Raw genomic sequence first — 8,265 nt, 5'->3', positions numbered from 1 at the left:
CAGGTATGGGTTTGAGCCGCACGCTGGGCGGTTTGTGTTTTATTTCTCACACTGGGTGACAGAGCGATTGTACAAACAATGGACACATCACATCCCTGAAACATTGTTCTGATATAAAACAGTGTGAAATAAGAACTGAGCATGGAAATGGAACAGAACCAGAAATCAGGACTTTAATCTATTAAAGTTGATCTTGAAATTCAACCATTCACTGAACATTCCAATAGATCGAACTCTCTTCTGAAATAAAATCCATGAACTTGAGCTGCTGGAAAACACAACTGAGCCTGACGTGATTTGAACACGCAATCTTCTGATCTGGAGTCAGACGCGCTACCGTTGTGCCACATGCTCACTGATAAAGCAAAGCGTTCCTTTCCTGACAGATTTACTTCTTGTTTAGATTCAGTGATTGAAATTAATTCAATCCTCATCTGACCTCCACTCTGCAAAGGCCTGCAATCCGACCTGAACCCGACGACCTGTGTCGGGTTCGGGTCATGTCGGGTCGCTCTTCCGGTTCTGGCTTTCGGGCTCGGGTCAGGTTGGGTCAGGTTCAGGTCAGGCTGGGTCCAGGTTGGTCTGAATCCGTGTCGGACACACACAGTAAGTATTACATTTAACTCTGCTGGGAAGTTGAGTTTAATAAGTGTCAAAAGTTGAAAAGCCAACCAAAGCCGGGAGTCCGGGTCATTAAGGAGGGAAACTCTGAGTCTGTGCAGTGAGCAAGTGAGCATCTCTATGACGTCATTGCGCTCATGCTGCAGCTTCCTGTAGATTCGGAATCGGGAGGTCGAGTAAGTGAACATTCCGGTGGTCGGGTAAGGCTCGGGATAGTTTGGGCGTGGGAATAAATGGAGATACTCGGGCCGGGTCAAGCTCGGGTCCAATGTGGTTCTGTCAGGTTCGGGTCGGGTTTTTTTTCCTGACCTGAGCAGGCCTTTACCGCTCTGTCAGTTCAGTGCCTTATTTAAACTATTACTTGGAGTTCTGTTTTACAGGGTCTCGGCTGTTTAAGTGTTTCCCAGACCCACTACTCTGATTAATCAGACATTTTGCTGCTAACTGCTGCTGCTACAATTGAAATGTAAAAAAGAATTTCCAGTGACCTGCAACCAATGGACAAATACATTTCAGAAAGATAAAGCTCATTCACCAATCCACAAATGTGTCTTTCTGCTTATATTTATAAACAACTCCTTCTCTCCACTATGAGAACTATACAATCACTACAGTTATTTGAAAGTTAGTATAAGATGTTCCAGTTCATCAATTTTAAAACTGCAGCAGGTATTTTCCAGAAAACTTCTCTGTTGGAACCTCAGTCCCATTTAGATTGAAAGTGGCCAATTAATGTATTCACTTGTTCATTGTGGACAGGTGTCTGACTTCGAATAAATCTCATTAACTTTCAATGAGGTGGCAGTATTTCTGTGCTCCCATTTTACACAGTCTGTCCTGTTCATGCACCATGTTTTTATTCTCCTCTCCCATTCTCCACAGGATACAGATTGCAAGCATCATCAATCTAGCTGTTGAAAAGCATTGGAAGAATCTGGTCACACAGGTATTGAAACATTCATTTTCTGCCATTTTCCAAGTTGGTTGCTTTAAACACAGTACGATGTGCAATCATCTTGAAAAGAGATTCTCTTCAATATCCAATACAAACTGTATTGCAAACCTGACAGACAAACACAGGAGAACAAGTGACTAGTGAACACAAACCTCATGGTGCTCATTTTCAGATTTATTGCAGTCACTTACAAAACAAGTGAAAGAATATTACAGTGAAATGATTTGGAAAGTAGGTGTGACTTTTGTTGGTGCATTTCTTTGCTCTGTTGGTGAAACTTTCTTGCACCTGACTCCTGTTCATGTCTCTGTTTCCTCTATTGAATGAGGAAGGAGGTATTTGATCAGAAATCAACTGGATTGTGTACCTTTGAGAGGGGATTTCTGCACCATCAGGGCTGGAAACAGGAGTGAGTGAAAGACAATGTGTGGAGTTTGATTTTGTACAGAGGGAGAGCAAATCTAACAGGACTGTGAGATATTGGCCTGGATTTTACAGCCCCAATCGCGGTGAACTCTGAGACTTTCACTGCTATTGAGGGTCTGAACAGCACTGCAACTGCCAGTACATGCACACACTAACACCAGCATCTGGAAGTTGTGGTGGTGAGAAATGTGCTTGGAAGGAGCCTCTGATCATAATCGCACCAGCCAACTCTTTAAAGTGACAGGGACCTGTAGTTCAGCAATTTGGGCTCATTGCCCACAATGTACCCTGATTTTTACCTGGGTTGGATTAAAGCCGGTACCAACAGGCTCAGGGCTGCTCGGGAAGGACTTTTCTGTTGACACAACAGCTCCACTATTCCAGGAAGACACGGGCAGCAGCAGTTGTCAACTTTCAGAGGGAGTTCAGACATTTTAAATGTTGTATTTTATTTCTTAATTGTATGTAACTTTTTAGCATAGCCTGATCAGAGTTCTTAAATTTACATCTGACTTTTTATTAACAAGATTGAAGTGCTTTTAAAAGATCTCTAAATGTATATGACTTTTTATCAAGATTTACTTGGCTTCTTTGTAATGACTCTTGAGCAAGATTGAAGTGACTTTTAAAAACTACATCTTATCCTTTAAAATCCTGCTTCCATGTAGATGACATTGGAAGATGACTTCAGCATAGCTTAGACTATCTTTCTAACAGGTACTGCAACAGCTTAAGACCTACTTTTCTGCAAAAGCTGGTGAATTACCTTCCGGGAGCGGAGAGGAGCGGAGCGGAGCAGACCTAATTGGACCGATATGAGGAGAACGTTGAGAGCGGAGCCTATAAATCCAATCCGAGGATCGAGGCCCAGTCTCTTACCTTCCAGGAGTGGAGTGGAGCTCTTCCAGTGTGCTGGAGTTTTGAAAAAAAAGAAGCCAACTGTGATGTCAGAGGAGAGCTGCAAGGTGATTGGTTGGTGAGTCACTGCTTTTAGTGTATTTAAATATCTTAAAGAAAAGGGCAAAGTTTTTTTACTTGAAAAAAAAACCTCTGCTGATAAGATGAGTACTACTAAAGTGTTTTTTTTATTCAGTGTAGCTTGTGAAGGACTTTAGATTGTAGTGGGTAGAACAAGGCCCCTAGTGTCATTAGTATTTTTTAATTAAGGGAGTAACTAATTAATCTAAGGGTAAGTCATGGCAGGAGAGCTCAGCCCCGTGATATGCTCCTCCTGCGCTATGTGGGGATTCAGGAACCCTCCCAGTCTCCATGACGACCATGTGTGCAGGAAGTGTATCCAGCTGCAGCTACTGGCTACTCGCATTAAGGAGCTGGACCTGCGGGCGGTTTCACTGTGGAGCGTCCACGAAGCTGAGGGCGTCATGGATAGCATGTTTAGTGAGGTGGTCGCACCGCAGGTAATGGATGCACAGGCAGTAAAGGGATGGGTGACCACCAGATGGAATAGTCGGAGCAGGCAGGTAGTGCAGGAGTCCCCTGTGGCCATCCCCCTCTCAAACAGATACACCGCTTTGGTTACTGTTGGGGGGAAGACCTCCCATGGGAAAAGAGCAACAGCGCGGTCCGTGGCACCACGGAGGGCTCTGCTGCACAGCAGGGGAGGAAAAGGGGTGGAAGAGCTATTGTGATAGGGGATTCTATCATAAGGGGTGCAGATAGGCGTTTGTGTGGCCGCAAACGAAACTCCAGGATGGTATGTTGCCTCCCTAATACTAGGGTCAAGGATGTTTTGGAGCAGCTGCCGGAAATTCTGAAAGGGGAGGGTGTGCAGCCAGAGATCGTGGTCCATATTGGTACGAACGACATAGGCAGGAAGAGAGATGAGGTTCTGCAAAGTGAATATAGGGAGTTAGGCAGAAGGTTAAAGAGCAGGACCTCTAGGGTTGTAATCTCAGGATTACTCCCTGTGACACGTGCTAGTGCGGGTAGGAATAGGAGGATTAGGCAAATGAATGCATTGCTGAAGACTGGCGAAGGCGGGAGGGCTTCAGGTACTTGGATCATTGGGATCTCTTCTGGTGCAGAGGTGACCTGTACAAGAGGGACGGGTTGCATCTGAACTGGAAGGGGACCAATATCCTTGTAGGGAGATTTTATAGTAATACACGGGAGGGTTTAAACTAGTCTTGCAGCGGGGGTGGGACCCAAAGTAGTAGTCTCTCCGATGAGATAGTTGAGGCAAATGGAGAGGTTAAAGCAAGCAAGTCCAGTAGGCAGGCCAGGCAGTGGCAGGACAGGGAGCGTGGAAGGTCTGGTGGGCTAAACTGCATTTAATTTAATGCAAGTATCCTTACAGGTAAGGCAGATGAACTCAGAGCATGGATCGGTACATGGGATTGTGGTATTGTAGCTATTACGGAAACGTGGTTGAGGGATGGGCAGGACTGGCAGCTCAATGTTCCGCGGTACCGATCCTTCCGGCGTGACAGAGGTGGAGGTAAGAGAGGAGGGGGAGTTGCACTATTGATTAGGGAGGACATCACGGCAGTACTTAGAGAGGATATCCCGGGGTGAATGTCCAGTGAGGCCATACTGATAGAACTTAGAAATAATAAAAGGGTGATCCCTTTGATGGGATTATACTATAGGCCCCCCAATAGTCAGAGGGAAGTGGAGGAGCATATATGTAGGGAAATCACAGATAGGTATAGGAATTATAGGGTTGTAATAGTAGGTGATTTTAACTTCCCTAATATTGACTGGGACTGCCTTAGTGCTAATGGATCAGATGGGGAAGAATTTGTTAAGTGAGTCCAGGATAGTTTTCTGAAGCAGTACGTGGATGGCCCGACTAGAGAAGGGGCTACACTCGATCTCCTCTTCGGAAATGAGAATGGGTAGGTGGTTGATATGGCAGTGGGGGAGCACTTTGGGACCAGTGACCATAACTCTATTAGCTTCAAGATAGTTATGAAAACGAATAGGACTGGTCCTCAGGTTGAAGTCCTAAATTGGGGGAAGGCTAATTTCCATGGCATCAGACAGGAACTCTCAAAAGTTGAATGGGAGAGGCTGTTTACAGGTAAAGGGACGTCTGGCAAGTGGGACGCTTTTAAAAGTGAGATAGGAAGAGTTCAGGGCCAGCATGTTCCTGTTCGATGGAAGGGCAAGGCTGGCAAGTTTAGGGAACCTTGGTTGACGAGGGATATTGAGGGTCTGGTCAGGACAAAGAAGGAGGCATACGTCAGGTATAGGCAGCTGGGATCGAGCGAGTCCCTCGAGAAGTATAGGAGTATACTTAAGAAGGAAATTAGGAGGGCGAAAAGGGGACATGAGATTTCCCTGGCAGATAAGATAAAGGAGAATCCTAAAAGATTCTATAAGTGTATTAAGAGTAAAAGGGTAGCTAGGGAGAGAATAGGTCCCCTTAAGGATCAGTGTGGCAATCGATGTGTGAAGCCACGCGAAATGGGCGAGGTCTTAAATGAATATTTCTTGTCTGTATTTACCGTGGAGAAGGTCATGGAAGCTACTGAGTTCAAGGGAGGGAACAGCGATATCCTGCAGCATATCAACATTACAAAGGAGGAGGTGTTGGAGGTTTTGAAGCGCATTAAGGTGGATAAATCCCCAGGGCCTGATCAGATGTATCCTAGGATGCTATGGGAAGCAAGGGAGGAGATTGCTGGGGCGCTGGCAGAGATTTGTGTATCATCGTTAGCCACGGGTGAGGTACCGGAAGACTGGAGGATAGCTAATTTTTTAATTAATAAATTAAATAACAAATCATGTCACCTCTTTCTCTTCTAAACTCTGGCGGAGACAAGCCTAGCTTGACCAATATTTCCTCGTAAGACAGCCCACCCATTCCATGTATTAGTCTCGTAAACTTTCTCTGTACTACCTCCAATGCATTTACATCCTTCCGCAAATAAGGAGACCAGTACAGTGCTCAGTACTGCAGAAGAGGTCTCACCAATGTCCTGTATAGCGGAAGCATAACCTCCCTACTATTGTATTCACTTCCCATGGTGATAAATGATAACATTCTATTAGCTTTCCTAATTACGTGCTGGACCTGCATACTAACCTTTTGCAATTCATGCCCTCGGACACCCAGATCCCTCTGAATCTCAGAGCTCTGCAATCTCTCACCATTTAGATAATATGCTTTTTTATTCTTCCTGCCATAGTGGACAATTTCCGACTTTCCCACATTATACTCCATTTGCCAGGTCTTTGCCCAATCACTTAACCTATCTATATCCCTTTGTAGCCCCCTTATGTCCTCTTCACAACCTACTTTCCTACCTATCTTTGTGATCAGCAAATTTAGCAACAATACCTTCGGTCCCTTCATCTAAGTCATTTATATAAATTGTAAAAAGTTGAGGCCCCAGCACAGATCCCTGTGGCACACCACTCGTTACTTCTTGCCAACCAGAAAATGACCCATTTATGCTGACTCTCTGATTCCTGTCAGCTAGCCAATCTTCTATCCATGCCAATATGTTACCCCCGACACCATGAGCTTTTATTTTCTGCAATAACCTTTGATATGGCACCTTATCCTTCTGGAAATCGAAATACAATACATCCACTGGTTCCCCTTTATCCACAGCACATGTAACTCCCTCAAAGAACTCCAATAAATTGGTTAAACATGATTTCCCTTTCAAAAAACCATGTTGACTCTGCCTGATTACCTTAATTTTTTCTAAATGCCCTGCTATAACATCTTCAGTAATCGCTCCTAACATTTTCCCTAAGACAGATGTTAAGCTAACTGGCCTGTCGTTTCCTGCTTTCTGTCTCCCTCCCTTTTTGAATAAATGAATTACATTCGCTACTTTCCAATCTAACAGAACCATCCCGAAGCGAGGGAAATTTGGAATATTAAAACCAGCGCATCAACTATCTCACTAGCCAATTCAGGACCTGGCGACTTGTCAACCCGCAGCTCCAACAATTTGTTTAGTACCACTTCCCTGGTGATTGTAATTTTCTTGAGTTCCTCCATCCCTTCAATTTCCTGATATACGGCTAATACTGGGATGTTATTTGTATCCTCAATAGTGAAGACCGATGCAAAGTATCTGTTCAATTCATCTGCCATCTCTTAATTATCCATTATTAATTCCCCAGACACACTTTCTATTGGACCAACAGTCGCTTTGTTAACTCTTTTCTTTTTAAAATATCTTTCGAAACTCTTACTAGTTGTCTTGAAATTTCTTGCGAGCTTTCTCTCATACTCTAATTTTACCTTCCTTCTCAATCTTTTAGTCATTCTTTGCTGTTTTTTTTATATTCTGTCCAATCCTCTGACCTGCCTCCCACCTTTGCACAATTATAGGCTTTTTCTTTAAGTTTGATAGTATCTTTAACTGTTTTCGTGAACCATGGATGGTGAGTCCCACCTTTGGAACTTTTCTTTCTCGTTGAAATGTATCTATTCTGTGTATTCTGAAATATCCCCTTAAATGTCTGCCACTGCATCTCTATTGACTTATCCCTTAACCTAATTTGCCAGTTCACTTTAGCTAGCTCTGCTTTCATGACCTTATAATTGCCCTTAATTAAATTTAAAATACTAGTCTGGGACCCACTCTCCTCTCCCTCAAACTGAATGTAAAATTCAATCATATTATAATCGCTACTACCTAGGGGCACCTTAACTATGAGGTCATTAATTAATCCTATCTCGTTGCACAATGCCAGGTCTAGTATAGCCTGTTCTCTGGTTGGCTCCAGAATGTATTGTTCCAAGAAATTATCCCCAAAACATTCTATGTATTCCTCATCTAGGCTACCTCTGCCCATCTGAATTTTCCAATCTATATGTAGATTAAAATCCCCCATAATTATCACAGTACCTTTCTGACAAGCTGCCATTATTTCTTCCTTTATATCCCATCTGACATTCTGGTTAATGTTAGGTGGCCTGTACACCACTCTCACAAGTGACTTCTTGCCTTTATGATTTCTCATTTGTACCCAAACTGCTTCTACATCGTGATCTCCTGAACTTAGGTCATCCCTCTCTATTACGCTAATACCATCATTAATTAACAGAGCTACCCCGCCACCTTTTCCTAGCTTCCTGTCCTTCCAAAATGCCATGTCACCTCCAATATTCACATCCCAATCTATGTCGCCCTGCAGCCATGTCTCTGTAATGACTATCAGATCGTACTTATTTATTCTATTTGTGCTCTCAGTTCATCTGTTTTGTTTCGAATGCTCCATGCATTCAGATACAGAGCATTTAGTTTTGTCCTTTTATTATTTTTGTCACCTCT

At 43.6% G+C, this 8,265-nt stretch overlaps 1 non-coding gene across 1 annotated transcript; it reads right to left on the bottom strand.

Moving 5' to 3' along the window:
* Positions 1 to 282: 282 nt before the first annotated feature.
* Positions 283 to 354, bottom strand: trnaw-cca (transfer RNA tryptophan (anticodon CCA)). Its single transcript has one exon. It is a non-coding gene; the product is annotated as a tRNA-Trp (tRNA).
* Positions 355 to 8,265: the final 7,911 nt, after the last annotated feature.

This window comes from Heterodontus francisci, unplaced genomic scaffold (assembly GCF_036365525.1).
Source record: "Heterodontus francisci isolate sHetFra1 unplaced genomic scaffold, sHetFra1.hap1 HAP1_SCAFFOLD_51_2, whole genome shotgun sequence".
Taxonomy (NCBI): domain Eukaryota; kingdom Metazoa; phylum Chordata; class Chondrichthyes; order Heterodontiformes; family Heterodontidae; genus Heterodontus; species Heterodontus francisci.
The sequence above is the reverse complement of the archived record's forward strand: the minus strand, read 5'-3'. Positions and strand labels throughout refer to the sequence as shown.